Genomic DNA, 24,407 nt, shown 5'->3' with positions numbered 1-24,407 from the left:
AAAGAGGAGATCTTGGTCATTCAGTAAACGAGTTTTGGTTGTAATAGAAATTGAAGCGGTAAAATTTTTGATAATTTGGAAAAATTTAGTAAGTATTGCAAAAATATATAGCAAGTAAGACAATGGCGCAGTCTCCAGGTTAAACTTACGCCAGGTATGATACTTACTATCCGAGTTATTATTAGTAACCCCGTAAATGATACTTAACATGCTCGTAAATGGAAGTGCAAAAGAAGTGGAGTGATGTTTGGAACACAACAAAGGATAAATTGGTTTTAGACAGGGGGACATGCAGAGCAAACTCGACGACCTCACCGAAAGTTCCAAGGCAGCAAGTCTCAAAGTCAATGTCGAAAAAACCAAGTCGATGGAGATCAACACAGCAAATCCCTCCAGCTTCATGGTAGATGGGCAACAAGTTAGAAAGTGGAGTGCTTCCAGTATCTTGGTAGCCAGATAAGGCCCGTTTTGCATTTGCGAGTCTCCGAAACATCTGGCGGTCACGCCAGATCTCTCTACGAACGAAAATCCGAATCTTCAACTCAAACGTCAAATCCGTATTGTTGTACGGGTGCGAAACTTGGTGCACATATGCAGTGACGACGCGAAAACTGCAAGTATTTGTAAACCGCTGCCTGTGGAATATCATCCGCGCTTGGTGGCATGGCAACTGGATCTCGAATAAGGAACTACATCGCCGGTGTCATCAAAGGCCGCTAGAAATCGAGATTCGGGAACGAAAGTGGAGTTGGATTGGGCACACGCTACGAAAAGATGAAAACGAGATTTGCAGGGAGGCGCTAGACTGGAATCCAGAAGGACACCGAAGAAGAGGTGAACTCGTTGGCGGCGAAGCCTAGCCGCTGAAATCCGAACTGTCGACGAGAATCTTGACTGGGACCAGGTGAAGACGCTGGCTCCGGATCGTCAACAGTGGAGGTCTTTTACCACGGCCCTATGCACCGGAGGATCGGCGCGAGATCATTAAAAAAAAGAAACAACAAAAAGTGTAAACAGCGAGATTTCGTGAAAACTCTGGTTTATTTTATTTCGAAGATTTGCCAGGAGCGAATCATTTAAAGGAAGTATTCAAGTGCTGAGTTCTGATGAATTAAATTTGGTAGTTGAAAGAAGAGAACTCGGATGATTGATTATAATTCGATGAAGAACTCGGATGATAGGATGTTGTCCGATGCAAGACTCGGATGATGATTTGGTGATCAGATGACAGACTCGGATGATTCGTGCATCCGATGAAAGATGCAAGACTCGAATAATGATTTGGTGATCCGATGAAAGACTCGGATGATGTTCGTGGAACCGACGAAAGACTCGGACGAATGAACAGTGATCTGACGAAAGACTCGGATTATGATTTGATGAAATACTCGATGAAAGACTCGGATTATGATTTGATGGAATACTCGATGAAAGACTCGGATGATTGATTAGTGATCCGATGAAAGACTCGGATGATAATCCGTGGATTCGATGAAGGGTTATCATATGATTGGATGAAAAACTCGGATGATTGATTAGTGATCCGATGGAAGATTGGAATGATATGATCTTAATCCGATGCAAGACTCGGATGATTGATAAGTGATCCGACGTAAGACTGGAATGATAGGATGTTGATCCAATGAAAGAATCAAATAAGGATTGTCAGATGATCCGATAGAATACTTGGATAGTTGATTAGTGATCAGATGAATGCCTGGTATACTTTCTTAGAGATTCGTTGTAAGACTGGGAATGAGAGGTTATTAAAGGAAAAGAGATAAAGAAAGAATAAAATAGAAAGATATTATAGAAAGAATGAAAATAAGATTCGATAAAACATATTTGGAGGAAGAACAGAAAAGAAAAAAAGAGCACAGATAAATGAAAAACAAGGAAGAGAGAAGCAATAATGAAGAAAAATGAATAACGATTCGATGATGTATCGTGTTATTTTTATGAATTCTACAATTCATTTCTCATGGTGAATTGCATCAAAGAATTTTATTTATAACTCTTAATTCAATTCTGAAATAAAATAATGAAATATGCTTCTGAACGCTGGACTTTTTGCAATTTTAGTTTCATTGATTTGCTCTTGAACCTTCGGTTTCTAATTATAACAAATTTGCAAAAAAGAATGTATGAATGAAGTAATTTTTTTATTCCTCAAAGGGCACATTATTCCCAATTTTTCAAAACGATTTTTAAGAAATGACATATGAGAACAGAATTTTTGTGCCTAAGCCTAATTTTGGAAGATTTGGTCTTCTCGCATTAAGAACATTTGTCAGATTTTGCTTATCAACACTAGTTTTGATGATATGACATGTGAAAATGTTAAAGTTCGTTTTTGACATTTCTTACGCACACTTGCTGAGCGTGTACAGATGAGACGGGACAATTAACCTCCAAAGCTCTCGGTACAAAAAAGGACAGCCGGTCGACAAACATGGTCGTTTTTGAGGTTGATTGTCCCAAAACTAAAAAGTGTTGGTGAAACAACCAGCATAATATCAACAACACTATCAGCGGCAAATAGGACTATAGAATCGATCTTTGATAACTGATAAACTAATAAACCTACATGAAAACTGAAAACTGAAGGATGATTATAAATCAATTTCCCACCCTTCATTCAATCAAGGATTCAGATCTTGTCGAGTTACTTTTGTTTCTGAGATCAATCGCTTTCAAAAACTTAATTTTACAATTTTCAAAAAAAAAATGAATGGATTAGGTTTTGAATTTCATTTAAGAAAGCCTTTAAAGTATTTGATGTTAAATATTTAAATTCATTAAGCAGCTTGGTTAAAGTCTCAGAAGAAAATTCATCTCAGTTTTTGGAAAAGTTGATTCTTGAGTTTAAAACCTTAATAGTTGTGATGTTCTACAGTTTTGCCAAAAAAGAGCACAAATTTGTTTAATAAATTTTTACATGCCTATTTTTGAAAAATATCTATGAATCAAGAGCTAATAGAAAAAAATGAGTGTTTTAATCAGCAACCAAAACTGTTCGAATTAGTTCCTATATTCTTTTCACCTCCGAACATGTGGATTTGGTTGCCTTGTGGCATTTAAAAACCATGAAATGAAGCATCAATTTTTGATAGCACAAGGCATTAAAAATTCACATTTTTTCGAGGTGTATAAAATTGGGTTGGGAATGCTGAGTTCAAATATGCATTAAATATTATTAATTCAGCTCTCGGTTCTGAGATTCAAGGCAAACATTTGAAAATAGCTGAAAGAATCATTTAATAAATTTTAGAAAAAGTACTGCAAAAAGTAACAAAGGTTTTGAAAATAAACGTTTCAAATCAATGGTCAGTAGACTGAGTCGATTTGGGGTCATTTTCGAATTTCTCAAACCCTGGGGTCTCAAAACCTTCGTTTTGGTCCAAAACTCATCCATGATTTTTTGCAGAATTTTTAAGTAATGTTTACATGAGTAAATTTGGACTTTTAGGTTTGTATGGGAAAATTGAATATTTTGTACTGAAAAATCAACATCATTTTTGTTTCTTCTGTGCAACCGAGCCAGCTGGTGGTTTTTGTGCCAATTTATAAATTTCTTACAGGAAATTTTCCGCTGAACAACTTTGTCGAAGGCCGTAAATTCGTATCTTATTAGAAAAAAAAGTTATTAGCTGTTTAACAGAGGTATGTCTTTTGGCATTGACAAATAATAAATTCAATTGACACTACTGCTTGTGCCCCGCGAAGTATTGCATGAAAAGTAGTCATGCAATACCTCGCAAGGCACACAACAGTGGTGTTTATTGAATTTATTGTTTATCAATGCCGAAAGACATACCTCTGTTGAACAGCTAATAACTTTTTTGTCTAATAAGATACGAATTTACGGCCTTCGACAAAGTTGTTCAGCGGAAAATTTCCTTTAGGAATTTTATAAATTTGCACAAAAACCACTAGCTGGCTCGGTTCCACAGAAGAAACAAAAATGATGTTGATTTTTCAGTACAAAATATTCAATTTTCCCATACAAACCTAAAAGTCCAAATTTACTCATGTAAACATTACTTAAAAATTCTGCAAAAAATCATGGATGAGTTTTGGACCAAAACGAAGGTTTTGAGACCCCAGGGTTTGAGAAATTCGAAAATGACCCCAAATCGACTCAGTCTAATGGTCAGCTCTCTCGATAACTTTAAGTAATTTTGACTTCAGAAAAAAATTACATTAGTTTTCTTTTTGATTTTTTCAAATCTAAGAAAAAAAACAGTAATTTGATGAAATATTTTTCAGATTCTGATACAAATTAGGCTCCCGAAAGGATTTTCGCCACGATTGTTGATTCTTGGAATCTGAACATCTGGCTAGTAAAACTATCAAAATGAGCGTGTCGACGAACGTGTTACATCCCTTTAAAAAACTTCATTGTAATCAGCTCAAATACAAAAAAATATCACAGAAAAATATTTCAAGTGAAAATTATTTTCAGTGCAACACTGTGCGTTTTTTAATGATTGATCGTGGCATAAACACAATGACCACTAATCGACATTCTCCATCCGGCTCAGGTAGTACACTGGAGAAACTATCGGATGTTAAACACATTAAGGAACTAAATTAAAATCCAATTTGATTCGGATTATGTTGTAAGGCCTCTAGTTGATTGTGCTATGAGGTTTCTTTGTGTTTAATAGACTGCAGTGTGTATAATTCTTGCATTTGTTATTGAATGCACAGTCATGCTCTATGTGAAACGAACCAAAATAATAATTTTCCCCTTTCAAAAGATCTGATTGATAGTTTATGGCAGTGCACCTCATCGTCATGATTTGAATCTAACATGGTGTACCATATGAATTTCTAATTAATAACAATTAACCCCAATAAAACCATTGCAACTTTGGTTTACTAAATTCCAATAAAAGATTGTGGTTGGATTTGAAAAATACTATTTTTGGTTATTTTATTTTATCAACGATTCAAACCTAACTGATTTCAACATTTATAAGCAAAATTTTGAACTAATTATCAAATTTTGTCTATTTGAGTTAGGATACCTCAGCAACTTCAATCGTCTGAATTAAAGCAAAACAACTACTACATTCAACTTTTTTAGTATCAGTCTTAAAGAACAATAATCTTTCTAGAATTGTCTTCAATTTTTTTAAATTCCTAACACAAAAGGAAAAAATTCCATATAAATTCACAGATTATTGGCAACAGTGACGTCACAGGCGGTACTAATACTAAAGCAAGGCTGTCTCGGCACTACCTCCTTTAAATATTCCTTGCGTGTTACATCCTTTTGAAAAACTCCATTGTTATCTGCTCGAATTCAAAAAAATATCACTGAAAAATCGCTTTCACAGGAAAAAAAATAAGAGCATACATTTGCAATCCACATGCTCGATCACTTTAAATTCACTTGACCGCTCATTTAAGAAATAAAGTTCACTCAAGAAATCATTTCAGCACCAACATGAGAAAAGGGTATAAAAGACAAAATAAACAAAACCCGTTTTCAGTGGATTCAAATAGCCCAATAGGAGCTCTACTTAACACAAAAACCGTTTTTAACTTTTCAGTTTTCGTAAGATTTATAATGCAGTTTGAGCAAAGGATCTATAAAATTTAGAGCCATAAAATGACATTATCCTCACACAGATTGTCTTTTACACCCTTTACTCCACAACAAAGCAAACGGTCTATAGATGCAAAACATTAAAAGGGGAAAAATGCGGAAAGCTATTCACTCACTCCTGTAGCGAGAACCATAATCCTTTGTCAAAAAATAGGGGAAATTTTATTTCCATCTCACTCACACATATGAGACAAACCGTACAAAGCAAAGGGTGTAAAAACAATTAGACGAATTTCATACTCCAGCTAGGGTCTATAAACAATTTCGAGCTATTTTTCCATGATAATACCGTCTTACCGATAAAACATATTTAGAATGATCCTACGCATCGTTTTGACCATATAGGCTTTGAAGATTCCTCGTGAATTTTAATTAGCGATTTAAAAAAGATTGCAAAATTTTCAAACGCGTTTTTCTCGAAACGTCATATATGAACATAGACCCTTTTCTCGTGTTAGTGCTGATTTATATTTCAAGTGAAAATTATTTTCAGTGCAACACTGTGCGTTTTTTAATGATTGATCGTGGCAGAAACACAATGACCACTAATCGACATTCTCCATCCGGCTCAGGTAGTACACTGGAGAAATTATCGGATGGGCAAGATGAAGGTATACCTATAGGACTTTATTGTGAGTTCAATTCTCACCGACGGCAATTTTTTTTTTAATTTTTTTTTCTTGTTTCGCCTGAATGTTTGTATGTAGTGCATCATGTTGCCCGAGAGCTCGAGTCTTCATGCCAGTGATGGGAAAGCAATCATATCTCCAATCGGCATTAAACTTATGAAACCTCTTCTTTGGCTGTACCCGTGAGGTTGCAATCTAATTTCAATGATCCAACTCTTAATAAATTAGACTCAAAAATAGATCAGTGATACAGTTGTGCTTTGGGACTAATTTTTACAAGAATCTTAACACCCAACAAGTCTTATCGATTTTTCTCTAAGATAGCAAGGAATATTCAAAGAAGGTAGTGCCAAAGCAGCCCTAATCTAGTATTGGTACAAACTGCGACGTCACAATCACGAACAATCTATTAATTTACTAGGAAACTTGCCTTTTTCTTTTATAATTCGAAAAATCTGCTGGAAATTTTTTTCTTTGAAAACATGTTAATCTAGAAAGATTCTTGATTTTCAATATAGGCACAAAAATTTGAATTTTCGAGTAATTTATCTAAAAAACTAGATCACCGAAGTTCGAAAAAATAGTGAATTTCCCCAGCTCAAATTTGCAATACTTTAAAATAAGTTTAAAGTCTTCCATGAAAAATGTTCAAGTCAGTGCTGATTTAGCTGCTCATTACAATAAAGTAATCAAAACAAAAGTTTTTTTTAATAAACCACAATCTTTTATTGGCATTTTAGTAAATTGAGCAATCATTTATTGATGTTAATTGTTCTGCATAAGAACTGTACATGATAAACCGGTTGGATAAAAATCATGACAATGACAAATGCACGAGAAATGTCAAAAAGAACTTTATAGTCCTTTGGCGCTAGTAGTGTAGTAGTTCTCACGCATATTAACTGGCGTTCCACTGGCGTGTACACTACTAACCTCTGAAAATTCTAGTGCAAAAATCGAGTAGTCGTCCGACGAACACGTTCGTTTATTAGGTTAATGTTTCCAAAATGAATAAGTGTTAGTGCAAAGCCCTGAATACTACTAGCGGCAAAAGGGACTATAAAGTTCTTTTTGACATTTCTGCCAGTAGTGTTCGTGTCATAGTTCAGGGCATTTCACTAACACTTTTTAATTTTGGGAACATTAACCTCGAAAACGACCGTGTTCGTCGGCCGTCTGCCCGATTTTTGCACTGAAATGCAACTCTATTGGTAGTACTATTCTGGCCTTTGGGAAAATTATCCCTAAAAATTAAAATGTTTGCTTTCTATTCGAGAAATTTCAAAATCAACTCAATTGAAATCGGTATCGAATTTTGAATACGGCGAATGCGCCAACTTCGCTGTTTCGAGAAAAATGCGTTCAAAGTTTGACAGCTATATATCCTTTAGATACCAATCAAAATGTAGGTCTTCGAACGTACTATTTCGCTCGGCTAGTAACTCGATTTGTTTACATTTGGCGCTTTCGTCCTTTTCAAAATTCATTACCGAAATGGTTTGTTGAATTTTACTGTGATTTCAATAAGTTTGACTATCAGTAAGACTTTTCTTATCATTACAACCATAATTCAGCCTTTATTCCAATCATGAGTTCTCTATATTTGAACGTTATTGGCATAAGATGTGAATGCCATTGGCACTGACGCAACAGCGTTTAGTACGACCGATGGAAACAAAATAAAAATGTTTTCACGTCTCTCCCCCTATCCCATCAAAAGTAAAGAAGGATGGAAAAACACCGGCCAAACGCCAGGCAGCCAGATTCGCATAAATTGAACCTTTGAATTTGAATTGAATTGAACTGAATTGCAACCTCTTCTGTGGGTGTGGACGTTTTGTGGTTATTTTTCCAGAATTGAAAAGTGTAAGTGAGAAAGCCTGAATTTGGTCACAAAAACTACTGGCGGCTGTTTCGAGGTCCCCGTGTTTGAAGTTCGATTGCTCCATAAGCTCCTAATTTCTCTAAGATTATTTTTTTCTGATTAGTTTGTACATTCGAAATGTAGATCTCCGAACGTTTTGTTTCACCCAGTTGATAGCTCGAATTGTTCACATAAGCTTATTTGAAAACTCAATACCAACTATTTTTTTTTATTTGTAGAGTAGTGATGAAACGACTTTGCAACTTGTAAATATTGTGCACAATTATACCACTTCCAGTTCACTAAAATTAATAGAAAACTTTTTAGCCTCTCAGCACTTGAGAGTCATACCAGCCCTTTGAGAACTTTAATTTATTCGTGAAAATTTCCCACATGATCACTGACACGACGACGCATTTCCTCAATTCTACAAGATTTGATCCTGCCTCCCTTAGCGCTTTAGCAAACGCCCTAACCACTCAGTCATCGCTAAATCGCTTATCATCTCTAGGTTTAAGGCAATCATAACAATTGAAAATCAGAAAGTTGAAATTTAGAATTTAAGAATTGTTTTTAAATTTCGAATCGTACGATACTGATATACCTTAAAATAAAATTGCAATACCAAAAATAATTATTTCTTCCATTCTCCTGCTGCCTCTATTTAAATCCTGTCTCGCTCTTTCTTCGAGATAATTGCTTAAACAAGTTTCTAAGTGTGCTATTATGGCAAGTGAAACTTCTTACCATGAATCACTTACAGTGAGCGCTTTAAAAATTACGACGACCGACGATGACGACGACGACTACGGAGCAACGCAACCGACCTTCGAAACGACTTAATCCAAACTGATGCCGCGATCTCTCCAGTCCCTAGGTTTTTATAATAAATTCATAAAAGTTTAATCAATTCCGTCTCGGGGTTTGTAGAACTTTTCTGTCCGGAGCCGCGTCGTCACATCACGTCACGCCGCTTCTCCCGGGGTGAGCCCGAGAGGGGTCGATCAACAGATGATCTTCCTCGTCGATTCCGTCTGTTAGAACTTTCCGATGTTAGATATCGTTAGAGGAATCTCGACCCCGCTCGCCTTCCCCCATCAACAAAGATAAAGAGACTCCGTGAGCTCTGATTTGGTCGGAGGAACGGAGCGCGTATTGAATTTTGATTACAAACGACTTCTGAGTTCCACGGAATACAATTTACTTAGAACAGGCTTGAGTTCGGTTCAGAACGAAGATTCTGAGGCGTACCGGGCAACGCGCCAAAGTTCGTCGCTTACGGGTGCGATGAGGTTTCCGAGAGTAACCCTGCTGAGAGATTATTCCAGTCCAGGTTTTGTTCAGCTTCTGCCTGTATGGATGTAAATCGACCTTTTTTTAAACTGTTAATATAGAGCGATTTCCGTTTTTTTTTTAAAATTAATTTGGATATAAATTTAGTCAATAAAGTGTATTACTTTTACCCTGCGGCAAAGACTAGCTTGATAAAAAAAAAAGTCAAACATTTTAGATGTCTTATATCGACCATTTAAACTGAGATTTTGATCCCAGATGTATTGATCTCGGATTCCTGATATTAATTTAATAACTTTATAATTATTTGGTTATGTGAACATCCATGACATTTTACAGAAGTGTTCGGTAAAAATATATTTCCTCTTAGAACTGAGACAATGCATACAGAAAACTTTAAAGTTTACTGTACTTTTAAGGGTTTATTGAATTTATCACCCTCCCCTGATGCCTAATCTAACTTCAAAATGATTGTTTGTTATTTCGTTTGTTTATCTCGCCAGGGCTGGTTCTCAGTGTTTGTGTTAACCATGGCCGTAGGAATGGCGGGAGGGAGGGGGGCTTGGTGGTTTAACTCCCTCTCCTGTGAAGGTCTAGGAAAAGCAAACAAGATATTCTTCTCGGCTCATTTTCAACATCTTTTCAATTTATTCTAATCTTCTATCCGTCTATATTCTTTCAATTCTTAAATATTCTTTCTCAAAGAATATAAAATTTCACCGATATATCCGATAAAATAATTTCATAAGATATTCTTCTCTACACTCTTAATTCTAAATTCTCAATCAAATTGTGATGATTGCGTAACGTTGTTCAAGAGGAACAATCACAATCCAGAATTGATACCAAAACCTGACAGACTTCTCCCAGGTTAAGAATTAGGCTACAGTTTTTCAAAATTTTCACATTGGTATTCAATTATGAATGTGAAATTTTACATAATTGTATTTATTTTTCACTAGCTGACCCGGTGTGCTTTGCAACACCTTTCAAAATCGAATGATATTTCCAGAACTATTCAAATTTTTATTATTTTGTTGGCATTATTTTAAATCAAATTAAGACGTAGTTCATAAGCAACCGCTATAATATGAGAGTTGCAGCTGGAGTTTCGAATTGCAACACAAAAATAACTTAAACTAATATTCTGAATGTTGATCAACAAATTTGTGTTAAAGATCTGATAATAATAATGTTTCTTTAAGCTTCGCCCTAAAAAGAAGGGTCTCAAATTAATCGTACGCAAACAATCCAACTTATAAAATATGTTTGTTTTTGCTCGATATGTTCTGGATTTATGCTAAAAAACTTAGAAGAAACACCCCCCCCCCCCCCTCCTGTCCTTCCCTTCCCCTCCTGCTGAATGGAGATCGTGATCTTTAATAATCAAACCCATTTTTTTTGGTTCCCAAAAATCCTCTTGTATCAAATATAGGTTGATAAGTTTTTAAGCTTTACAACAAAATTTATATGGAACCCCCTCCTTTCTTCTCCTCCCTACACTGCAAGGCGGAGGAGTCTATAACAAACGTAGAAACATATCTCGTAACCAATTACCTTTCCATGCCATATTTGTTTCCATTTGTCGGCTTCGTTAGCATAAATTGAGAACTTATGCCAACAAAATTGTTTTGGGCTCACCTCCCTCCTCCTATGTACCTCCTCACTGAAAGGAGGATGGCTGACACACCAATCAAAGAATCATATCAAAATGATTTTTATCGAAATACCATTGAATGCCAAATTTGGTTTTATTTGCGTTCTAAATTCTTGAGTTATGCATAAACTTGAAAGGAAGTACCATTCCCCCTTCCGTTCTTCCCATTGAATGGAAGGGTGAGAACTTAATATTCATAAAAGTATTTTTTGTACTAAAATACTTGTTGATGCCATATTTTATTTCATTTGCTCTATTCATTCTCCAGTTATGCAAAAAAAATGTATGGAAGCCCCCCTTTATATCTTTCCACCGAAAAAAGGTGGTGCGTCAGTTTTAAAATAGAAATATTTCTCATATCTACATACCCTCACATGCCAAATATAGTTCAATTTGCTAGATCAGCTCTCCAGTTATACTGAAAATTGTAAGGGAGACCTCTTCTCCCACTTTTCATCAACCTTTTTGAAGAAGTGAGGGATACCAAATATTCATAGAAGCACCACGTACCGAAATATCGTTCCATAACAAATTTGGTTCCATTTGTTGTTGTAGTTCTTGAGTTATGCAGTAAAAATTGTATGAAACTTCCCTCCCTCTTTCCTTTCTCCCCACTGGAAGAAGGAAGGGGTCTCAAACTCTCAAACAATCATTAGAACATGTCACGTTTCCAAATATCCACCCATGCCAAATTTGGTTCCATTTGCTTAATTAGTTTTTGAGATATGTAAAAAATTAAAAAGAGGGCCCCTCCCCCCTTTATATCTCCCTGTTGGAAAGAGGGAGGTGTCTGAAATCTATATATATATATAAAAATGAATTTCTGTCTGTCTGTCTGTCTTTCTGTCTGTCTGTCTGTCTGTCTGTCTGTCTGTTCCCTATAGACTCGGAAACTACTGAACCGATTTGCGTGAAACTTGGCAGATGGGTGTATTAGAGGCCAGGGAAGGTTTGGGTCCCTCTTCGTGGAAGGGGGGAGGGGGTCATATAAATAAAAGTGATAAGTCTTCATAACTCGAGAACTGATCATGCAAATGGAACCAAATTTGGCATGGGAGTGTATTTTGGTACGAGGAATGTTTCTATGATGGTTTGGTACCCCTCCCTCTTTCCACTGGTAAAATACGAAGGAGGGAGGGGCCCAACCTAATAATTTTTAACATAACTAGAAAACTAATCAAGCTAATGGAACCAAATTTGGCATGGGAGGTTAGTGGAATACGAGAAATGGTTCTATGATTGTTTCAGACCCCTTCTCCCATCCAGTGGAGATACAGGAAAAAGGGAGGGGGGTTTAACCTCTTTGTCACTGCATAACTTAAAAACTTTTCGAGCAAATGGCACCAAATTTGGCTTGGAAAGGTATTTGGGTACGATAAATAGTTCTATGAATATTTGGTACCCCTCCTTCCTTCCAGTGAGAAGATAGAAAGTGGGGAGGGGGGTTCTTTCCTATTTTCAGCATCACTGGGCGAATAATCAAGCGAATGGAATCATATTTGGCGTGGGCAAATATTTGATAACGAAAAATGTTTCTATGATATTTTGAGAACCCTCCGTTCTTTAAGTAGGAAAATCTTAAGGGAGGAGAGTGCTCCCATACAATTTCTTCTTCGTTCTTCTTGGGAACTTACCCAGCAGATGGAACGAAATTTGGCTTGGGAGAGTATTTAGGCTCAAGGTATATTTCTGTAATATTTGGTACTACTGCCTTCTTCCATTGGGATGGGAGGAAGGAGATGGAGGCTAACTCGAGAACTAATAGAGCTAATGGAAACAATTTTGGAATGGGAAAGCATTTGGATACGTTAAATGGTTATTTGCTTAATCGAGACTTCTTTTTCCTTCAATTGGAGATACAGTTAGGGAAGACGGGAGCTCACATTCGATTGTTTTTCACAAACCAAGAACTTATCTTACAAATAAAACCAAATATGACATGGAAACAATCATGCAATCGATCATATGGAACAGAATTGGGCATGGGAGTGTATTTATATACACGAAATGTTTGACCTTGATCCCCTCCTTCCAGGTAGAAGATAGATAGGAAGTGGGACTCCGATACAAATTTCATAGCATAGCTCGACAACTAATGAAGCAAACGAACAACTCATGAAGGTAGTGTCATGAGAGGGTACGTTCTGATTTTACAAGACCCCCCTTTCCTTCCATTAAAGATAAAGGAATGGGGGAGGGGGTCACTCTCACAATTTGTATATTGATTCGAGAACGAATAGGTCAAAGAGGTGTCCCGTGACGGGACAATAAAGATTCCATATATGAAAAATATGTTGGCATAAGTTATAAACTTTTGAAGCAAAGAAACCCAGAGTCATAAAAAAGATTCGAACACGGATTAAAAAAAAAACTAAGATTTAAAAATAAAAAAAGGTTGCAATTTTATTTTGGAAAAACATTTGAATGATTCTAAAATTGAATTAATTTTTTTTTGCAAATAAAAGAAAATTAAATAACAAGTTAACACAAAATTCAATAATTTTTGGGGGTGTAGCAAAGCACACCGAGTCAGCTAGTCTATATATATAAAAAGCAATTTCTGTATGTTTGTTTGTTTGTTTGTTTGTCCTCTATAGACTCAGCCGTCTTAAGAGCTAGAGGTCTGAAACTTGGCATGGATGCTCATTAGGATCAGGAAGGATGAAAAATGTGTTTCAGATTTTTGGCCTTCTGAAGGGGGTCGTCCATACAAGACAAATATTGTTTTCGTGATATTTACGTTACTTTTCGTCGGATCGTGTTGAAAATTGGCACATGAATGTTTTGAAAGACGGGCAATTGATTTCAGGTGTTAAATTTTGAGTAAGGGGTCAGCCAAAGGGGTCGTCCATAGTAACTGTTCGCTGTTTTTGCGATATTGACGTTATTATACATCGTGTTCAGCTGAAAATTGGTACACGATAGTTTTGAGTTACGCGCAATCGATTTCAGGTATCAAATTTGGTGTAAGGGGCCGGCAAAAGGGGTCGTCCATATCAAATTTTCAATGTCTTAGTGATATTGACGTTTTTATACATCGGATTAAGATGAAAATTTGCACTGCACATAGGAGTTATTAAGGACAATTGATTTCACTTATCAAAATTAAAATCAGGGGTCGGGGGTCGTCCATATTAACTATTCACTGTTAATGCGATATTGTCGTTATTATACATCGGATTCAGATGAAAATTGGTACACGAGAGTTTTGAGGGACGAGCAATGGATTTCAGGTATTAAATTCAGTGTAAGGGGCCGGCAAAGGGGGTCGTCCATTCAAACCTTTCAATATTTTTGCAATATCGCCGTTATTTGACATCGGATTGAGATGAAAATTTGCACACGGTAGTTTTCGGGGACGGGCAATCGATTTCAGATGTCAAATACTTTGCCAGGGATCGACGAAAGGGGTCGTCTATATTAATTGATTTTTCACTGTTTTTACCAATATTAACGTTATTATGCAATGGATTGCTTTGGAAATTTGCACACGGGAGTTTTGAGGGAAGGGCAATCAATTTCAGATATCAAAGATTGTATAAGAGGCCACCGAAAGCGGTTGCACTTTTTGGCAATAATTGCGTTGTTATGCGTGTTTTTGGCACGGTCAATTCAATCCTGATTTCAAATTTAGTAGCAGACTTCAGAAAAAGTAATCTATCAATGTTTTTGCAATTATTATTTAAAAATGAATTCGGAAGTGCATCTGGTAAATGTTCGGCAATTGACTTTCATACAAATTGTTCATGACATATTCCAAGTTCAAAGCGAAACGGAGTTCGTATGGGATCAGCTAGTAATCATATAAATATTTTTCGTATCCAAATAACTTCCCATGCCAAATTTGGTTCCATTTGCTTTATTAGTTTTTGAGTTATGTAAAAAATTATGAAAAAGGCCCCTTCCCCTTTCAACTGGAAAGAGAGAGGGGTCTCAAATAATCATTGAAATATTTCTCGTATCAAATTACCTTCCCATACCAAATTTGGTTCCAATATCTATATTAGTGTTCGAGTTATATGAAAAACTGTAAGGTGGCTTCCCTCCCCCTTTTTAACATCACACTGAGAGGAGGGAGGGGTACCTTATATTTATAGAAGGGAGGGGTACCTTATATTTATAGAAATATTCTCCGTTCCCAAATACAACCCCATGTCAAATTTGATACCATTTGCTTGATTGGTTCTCGAGTTATGCAAAAAATAGTCTTTTGTTTGGGAGGCCCCTCCCTCCCTTCCTGTTAGGGGAAGGGGCCCCAAACCATAATAGGAACCTTCCCCGGCCTCCAATACCCCCACTTGCCAAGTTTCACGTAAATTGGTTCAGTAGTTTCTAAGTCTATAGGGAACAGACAGACAGACAGACAGACAGACAGAAATTCATTTTTATTTATATAGACATTTCGTATTTTTTATCCAGTTTAGTATTCTTGACTTTCAAATCGAATCATCATTAGAAATAAGAAATGAAAAGCTTTTTCTAAAACTTACTTCAAATTTGATTTCGCATTCTTTTCAAATTTTGATTCTTGATTTTCGAAACGTAGGGGAGATATGGGCATAAAGACCACCTTAAGGAAAACGTTTATTTAACCATGGAAAACAGCTATAATATGTGAACTACATCTTTGTTTCGTGCTCGAACACTAAAATAGTCTATATCCTAGTTGGCTAAAACTTAAAAAACTAGATAAAAAGCTTAGAAATGCATTTTTTTTTAATTTTACCAAAAGCTGAAAACCAGTCACTGAAGGGGCATAATGAGAACCCCCCCCCCTGGGGTAGTAAAGGGTGATGGTCAAAATTTGGTCAAGGGAAAATGCGTGTAAATCGGTGAAATCGTTTATTTGAAAAATCAAATTAAATTTCTTTTTCAAGTTTAATTAGTATAAAATTCAGGAAAAATATTCAGTTAGGCTTCCACTTTTCCAAATCCAAATTGCCGGGCCTTACGCTTAACCCCTGTCATCAGATTTTGTACAGCCACCTTGTCCACCTTCTTCGCCGCAGAAAGCCACTTTGCCTTGAACTGCTGCTCGTCCTTAGCAGTTTTTTGGTCTTCCTTAGGTTCCGCTTGACAATAACCCTGTATTTCTCAATTGGGCGGAGCTCTTGAGGCTTCTTGTCCTTAAGAACCACCTGTACATTGTTGGCGACGTACCACTCCATGGCCTTTTAACCGTAATGGCAAGATGCCAAATCCGGCCAAAACAGTACGGAACAACCGTGTTTCTTCAGGAAAGGCAGCAGACGTTTGTTCAAACACTCTTTCACGTAAATTTCTTGGTTGACAGTCCCGGAAGCAATGAAAATGCTGCTCTCCAAGCCACAGGTACAGATGGCTTGCCAAACCAGATATTTCTTCGTGAACTTTGACAGTTACATGTGCTTGAAAATATCTGCTACCTTTCCCCTTCCTTTTGCCGTATAAAACTCCTGTCCCGGAAGCTGCTTGTAGTCGGCTTTGACGTAGGTTTCGTCGTCCATTACCAAGCAGTCAAACTTCGTCAGCATCGTCGGGTAAAGCCTCCGGGATCACGCTTTGGCCGTCGTATTTTGTTTATCATCGCGATTTGGAGTCACTACCTTCTTGTAAGTCGATAGTCCGGCTCGTTTTTTGGCTCGACGCACGGTTGTAGACGATACACCCAGCTTATTTGCGGCATCTCGGAGAGAGAGGTTAGGGTTTCGTTTGAAACTACCGGCAACTCTCTTTGTCGTCACAGCGGCTTCCGTTTTTCGATTTCCCCCCGATCCAGACTTCCTGGATTTTGACAAACGTTCCTCAAACACTTTAATTACATTTGCAACGGTTGATTTGGCAACTTTTAGCGATTTTGCCAGCTTTGCGTGCGACTAGCTCGGATTTGCGCGATGCGCGAGCAAAATTTTGATTCTTCCTTGGACGGCATTTAGACAACTGAAGAGTGAATTCCGAAATCAAAATAGGAGCAACATTCCGCACACACTCACACACACACACACACACACACACACACACACACCCACACACACACACACACACACACACACACAGACACACACACACACACACACACACACACACACACACACACACACACACACACACACACACACACACACACACACACACACACACACACACACACACACACACACACACACACACACACACACACACACACACACACACACACACACACACACACACACACACACACACACACACACACACACACACACACACACACACACACACACACACACACACACACACACACACACACACACACACACACACACACACACACACACACACACACACACACACACACACACACACACACACACACACACACACACACACACACACACACACACACACACACACACACACACACACACACACACACACACACACACACACACACACACACACACACACACACACACACACACACACACACACACACACACACACACACACACACACACACACACACACACACACACACACACACACACACACACACACACACACACACACACACACACACACACACACACACACACACACACACACACACACACACACACACACACACACACACACACACACACACACACACACACACACACACACACACACACACACACACACACACACACACACACACACACACACACACACACACACACACACACACACACACACACACACACACACACACACACACACACACACACCTTCGCAATGAGGGGTGTTCAGGTTTTTTAAATGCAAAATTGAAAAAAATACGTCAAGTTGATAGTCAAGTTGATATTGACCAAATTTTTACCGTATCACCCCTATCACAGCGTTTTCTGCAGGGGAATCTATCAAAGAATTCAACTCGATGAAGTCAGGTGAGTCGTAGATTCATCAAACAAAGCAATAACAAAATAATCTAGGTCTGTTTGTAGAATACAAACAATTCACACACGCTCATATATTATGATTCTGGTGCTTTGTTTGGCGGGTGATGCTACTAGCCGTATAATGTAACAATAAAAAAAATCGATCATGAATGGTAAATGAAAAAAAAAATCACCTCGAATAGAAATCGAACTCTAGTCTTTTGGTTACCTCTCCGACACCTTACCAATAGGCCACATCGTCAGATGTAAACTAGTAAAGCTGTAGCTCTATAATTCAGTTGACTACATCGAGTTGAATTCGCTGCTAGATTATACGACAGAAAACGCTCATCGTGCCCCGGTTAAAAGTGCTCTGTTCGCCCCGAGCCAACAAATTTAAAAAATTTGAAAAATCAGAACTTGCATGATGGTAAAAATTGAGAAACAATGTGTACATGATGTTGCAGTGGGTACATTATAGATCAAGGTGATTTAAAGGTCATAAGAGCTTATTTCGTGGTGCTCAAATTATTAAAATTATAATAAATTTGTCACTTGAGAACCTAGCTTGTTTTTTTTGAATATCTCTGTTAAGATATTCCTTTTTTTGGAAAAAATTAATACTATAGGAAGCACTAGAAAGTACGAAACAAATCCTCATGAAAATTTATTTCAGAAAATACGTACTTTTGTAGAAAAGAGAAGTGCTTATTATGCCCCGGGTCAATGGTCCGAAAATCAATCAAAACAAACACTCAGGATGCGTTTCCTGTTGGAAACATTCCGATTGTATAATGGGATAGCGCCTCTCGCTACTGCTTCGCCTGGCTGGTATGCAATCTCGATCAGCGCTCCTATCAGCTATGCAAACCGAGTCGCATCATTCAGAATCATCGGTTCAGCAAACATCGCATATCGGAGATGATTGAGATACAAACTGATCCATTCTGAATGTAGCTCACTCAGTATCTGCCTGAATTATATGAAATTCAAAATTATTTTTTGCAGGACGAGAAAAATCAAACAGTTGTGCGGGACACCATAAATTCTCAGTAGTTTTAACGTGACGTACGACATTTTAATAAGAGAACTTGTAAAAATTGAAAAACACGGCGAAAGTGAACATCTTTCCCTCACAAACACAACTGCAATTTGATTTTGATCATACTGATGTTAAAAAACGTTATAACAACAAATAAATTTATTAATTTGCTTTATATCAAATCAAACAAAATACGCTAATGATCGGCTTCATGTATCATTCACTCACTGCCTGATCCATTCACTCCTGATCGAAGACCAACAAGATTCGCCATATGCATTGCGCATTGGTGATATTCCAATTTGATGATGGTGCTGCACTGTTTTGACAGCAAGCATCGTGCGAGGTGATCTGTATTTTAGCGATGAATTGAACGATCGATGATCGGGTAGGTCCAGTAGCAATCAATAACGAAACCCGACCGCTGTACGTTCAGGTGCGAAGTGCAATCAGAAACATTCATTGAAAATGAGTGATATTCAGAACACTGCCCCGGGTGCTCGCTATGCCCTTATCTCCCCTAAATAGGAACAATGCTGAGTTTTTGTTTCATAGTCAGATTCGAAGATCTTCAACATGGTTGTTATGCAGAATTCCAATATGGAAATATCAGAACTAAGAAAACTCAGATTCATCATTCGAAATTTATATTTGAATTCAATATAGATTGAAACGCAAAACTTCAAAAATGAAATCATAGATTCATGATTGAGGTTTATGAAACAATTTCACACCTTGGGTCATACAGACTCTGTTCGATTTTTGGCAACCCGCTCGAACATTTTGTGTTGCCAAAATCGAACGTTTTTTATATTTCTGCAAATATAACTATCATCATTACTATATATGTAGATATTAAAGCTTAAGTTCAGATTTCTCCTCAACAACTAAGCTGGAAGCTGGGCGCATAATTTTCTCGCCCAGCGATCAACAAATCAGCTCCGGCTGCCGGCACAGCACCTGCTGGGCTGAGAATCCGGACCAGGTCTGTGCGTAAACTTAATGCATTGCGAGGTCTACAGAAAACAGCCTAACGAGAAAAATGCAACGTTCTTTTATCGGAACCGTTTCTCGAAGATGAATGTGTAGCTTGTCGATTCGTTCTTTTATTCATTCAGTTAGGATTAGCCCTACGGCGTGCGGGGTGTCTCGCTCGACTCGACTCGAAGGAACAGGAATGCCGAATGGCGATGATAAATGGGCCTCGACAAAGAATTAACAAAGAATGTTGCTCCCAGGTGGTTACCTGAACTTATCGATTGAGAACAAGAGCGCAGTGCAGAATGCATGATCTGGAGTTCGACGTCATCGATGCGTTCAAGGTGATTTGGGTTCTAAACATAGAATTATTTTGGATAAGCTAGTTAAGTAGATATATTTTTAATTTTATTTTTATAACGAATTTTTATTTTGCGATTTTTACGATAAAAAACCATAGGCCAATAAAATTGCGTTCGTTTTTTGTTTAGTTTTCTGTATCAATCATTTTCTTTCAAGGTACCGTAATAAATTACTTGACAATGGACTTCATTGTACGTATTTTTCGGCTATTAAGCTTTACGTATTGTAAGCACGCGTTTGTGGCATATTAGTGATCAAACAAACAAATTCAACATATTTTTATTCAGATGTTTTAAGTTGAGACAGCTGGCATTTGCTCTAAACTAGTGCTGAACAAAAAACTGTAACAAAGCACAATAATGCCAATAACTCACTATCAGAATTTGAACAGCCTACTGGTTTCAGCACAATGTAATACACACATTGTCATGCGTAACCTACACGCAGTAAAAACGAAAATGGATAAAAAGAAAATGATTAAACTGACACTTGAGTTCTGACATTATAACTACCAAAAGTGCTACAAATTTTATTTTAATTAAACATCTCGTCAGGAAATGAAGAAAACTAAAATAGTGACATTTTGGCAAAACTTGAATATTTCAAGGGAAAAACTACGCGTATTTTCACACTCGGGCGTTTTATAGTACCTTCCCCTACTTACTATGCATGTAACTAACACACATGAACCTTATTTCTGCTATATATTTTCGGAATCTAGGCAGGTAATATCCCCTGTTATTGAATCAAAACTGTAAAAGCAAGACTCGCTTGATAAGTATCTAGACTCTAGAGCGATACCAAAATTTATGTTTCGTTCACAGTAAACGAAAATTATTGAGTTCGGAAATTATTTTACCAAATTCCCAACATGTAAAAATCGATAATCTGTTCGGTAATGTTTTCATGGTCGAGGAGAAAACAGCGATCAAATTTTACGAAGCTCTTCGGTGAGAAAATCCGATACTCGGCTGATCATATCTAAGATCTTCTGTCGGTATTCCCGAAATAACGGTATTGTTGAACTGAAATGCCTATATATTACCGAAAGACCGGTAATGTTTAACCAAAAAACCATAAATGCTCGGAAATATAAACAAAACAACCTGGACAATTTACGGAAATATTTGCGTAATATTTACCGAAATACCTGAAATTTTTTCAGAACTACTAAAGCTTAGTTCTTTTAGAAATAAGACAGTTACGAATGCGTGTATCTCAAAAACCTTTCATTTGATCTAAATACTTCCTATGAAGAAAGTGAAGGTAATCTTATGATAATTCATGGAAAAATTTGAAAAAAAAATTATTGTTTTTTCGTAAGAATAAATTTTACTTTATTTACTTTATTTATCGGCCAGCTCACACTTTTTTCAGTCATGATATTGATTTGGTTTTCAAACTCATACTTCTACTAATCTGTATTTAAGGTGGCTACATCCTCATCCTTCAATTTCTGCTACTTTTCGGACCAATACTTCTCTTTTAAAAGAAACTGAGGGCAAATTAGTGGATACAGCTGTTCCGAAATTAACAAATTTGATTATTTTTGAGCCACTTTTTGAGCGTTTTTAATGGAATTTTTGCTGGCAAAATCTTGCAATAACGAAGTTAAACCATCATAAGATCGAACTTAAAGTATAATCGGTTAGTATAAATCGTAGGTTGCGAAGGGTACATAAAAGATTACTCTTTTACCATAGTCTTCGTTTTGAAAATGGTTGTTTTTTTTCCCACAGGCGCAGAATTTCGGCAAATCATTATATTTTACACAAAATAACCAGCAAATACATACTTTAATATACTCGGGACCTTGCCATGAGCAGACATGGTATAGGATTCAAACGCTGGAATTTGTTTAAAATAGGGTATTTCATAAGATTTTTCGTTCATCAGAAATCAACTGTCCCATAGCCTCGGAATCGGCTATACAGCTTACGAGCTGTGGAATTAGCAAAAAATTGTTGTTTGAGGTTAGGTTCGAATGACTCATTACCAGGCAACACTTTCAGCTTACAGCAGAAAAAAATTCAAATTTCAGCGATCTACCCTTAGTTTTTCCGCTTATAGAAAATTAAAAATGCTGGTATGAGATTTGACTTCCCTGATGACCCTTAGCCGAAGTTGCCGATGCTTGATTTGAACTTTGTGGACATTTTTGACAGTATTTGCATACTTTTCTATCAATTTGGTAATGATGGATTTTGAATGAAACTGTGCAAAATTATTTTTTCCTTCTCTTGCATCGTTAATATCTCCAAAACGCATGAATTTTAATTTTTGAAAAAATAGGTCGGGTAGTACTTTTTACAGGCAACAAAATGCTGTCAAAACTTTGAATGTCTGATTACTAGTAAACGAGCTATTAACAAAAGAAAGTGTCCCATTTCTAAAAGCACTAAGCTTTAGTTTTTTTTTATCGAAATATCTTTATATATCACCAAAATTCCATGATTTACCGAAAAGCTGTACCCCACGGCGCTGTGGTTATTATTTTCATTTATATCACTGAGATATAAATGGGTATACCTTGACCAGGCGCGGTCCTATGGGGGGGGTGATCGGGGTGATCACCCTCCCCCCCCCCTCAAGCGGCAAAAAACCGTTATAAAATACCCGCAAAAGCTCGAATTTCTATAAAAAGTTGGAACTTTTCTTAGTAGATGTTCTTTTAAATTTTCAAAATTTTCCACTCCGTGGGGGTGTTTGTTCAGCAAAACAGTTAATTTATCACTAAAAAGGCTCAATATTGAAAAAAGTCGGACCATCAAACTTAAGCAGCTGTAACTTGCGATTCCCTGTACTGAATTATACCAAATAACTTTTGTTGATAGGTAACTCAACCAAAGTGTGTTGATGAGTTTTGATTTTGAATTTGCTATTAATGAAATGTATAGACAACTTTTTTAAATTTTGACTAATTTCCCTCATATGCCTAAATTAACACGAGCAAATCGTCATAAATTTTATATTTGATTCAAATTCAGAGCTTTTGAATTCTTGATTTTGTTTTGAATTTTAATGAAATGACAAATTTGAAAAAGTCATATAGGGGGGTAAATATGGTTATAACACTGAAATACTTGAAATATTTGTTCTGCTGTCATCATACATTGCCTTCAATATGCAGTTTTTTTCTATTTGCTCAGAATTAGAAGGAAACAATAAAAAAATCTTTAAACTTTAAACGTACGGAATCATGTGATTTTCAATTTTCTTTATTTTTAGAAATTTCTACCATGTTTAATGGTTTAACAGATCTTGGTCGTTCTAAGAAGTAAAAAAACCTTTGACTTTGAAGTGTTAAATTGCCTTTATTGTAAAAAATTTAAATTTTAGTCAAGTTATCCATCGGAGTGTTCAGTTTTACAGTAGGCAGGCGTTTGAGAAACGTATGACTTCAATTTTCTAACTTTCTAATCTTTTTTTTTGTTGTTTAGTCACCAATATTTCAATAAACAAATTCAATCGTAATAAACAACAAGTGTTGATGCCGGATTAAATTAATTTTCGATGAAGTTTTGAGCAGCGAAAAGCTTGCCATTAGGATTTTTTTTTTGTAATTCAAAATATTATTATTTGTAATTCAAAATATTATCAATTCAGAATCAGGAAAAATCATTATAATATAACTTTACTTTAAGGGGGGGTAGGGTCTAACGGCTATAAAAAGAACACCATTTTCACGATTTTTTTCTAGAGCTATCGTTCAAACAAATGCATTCAAATTTTTTGCATTATACAAAGCATTGTTAAAAGAACATTTAGTAATTTTTTAGTAGAAAAATATTGAAAAATGAGCCGGTGACGGAGCACTTTCGAGGATGCGTTTTAGAAAACAGGATTGGCGGTGGACACTGTATCTCAGCACAGAATCAGCTGAAGTCAAAAAATCAAAGCAAAATATTTTTAATAGATGTTTTTCTAGACCCCAACGTTTTTATTTAACTAAAAAAATTTTTTATGAAACTTTTGTGGCTGTTTGAAATAAAAACTACGATTTTTCACGAAAAAATCCGCCATTTTTCACCTGTAAAAACCTCCCCAAAGTAAAAAAAAAAAACAAAAAAGAAAAACGTTGGGGTC

General features: G+C 36.6%; 1 protein-coding gene across 3 annotated transcripts in view; it reads right to left on the bottom strand.

Annotated features, from left to right (window-relative positions):
• LOC129753707 (ecdysteroid-regulated 16 kDa protein) overlaps positions 1-24,407 on the bottom strand; it is a 43,892-nt gene that overhangs the window by 12,670 nt on the left and 6,815 nt on the right. Inside the window, exon 1 of one of the 3 annotated variants that reach the window (XM_055749583.1) lies at positions 8,858-9,011. The exons of 1 other annotated variant lie outside the window; for it this stretch is intronic. The gene's annotated coding sequence lies outside the window, so the exon portion shown is untranslated. Of the gene's footprint in view, positions 1-8,857; positions 9,012-24,407 lie in introns of those variants that run through there. One more of the 3 variants, XM_055749644.1, reaches the window with a different exon arrangement.

The sequence above is a fragment of the Uranotaenia lowii genome, chromosome 1, assembly GCF_029784155.1.
Source record: "Uranotaenia lowii strain MFRU-FL chromosome 1, ASM2978415v1, whole genome shotgun sequence".
In the NCBI taxonomy this organism is placed as follows: Eukaryota; Metazoa; Arthropoda; class Insecta; order Diptera; family Culicidae; genus Uranotaenia; species Uranotaenia lowii.
Note: the sequence above shows the minus strand (reverse complement) of the source record. Positions and strands in the feature narration are given on the sequence as shown.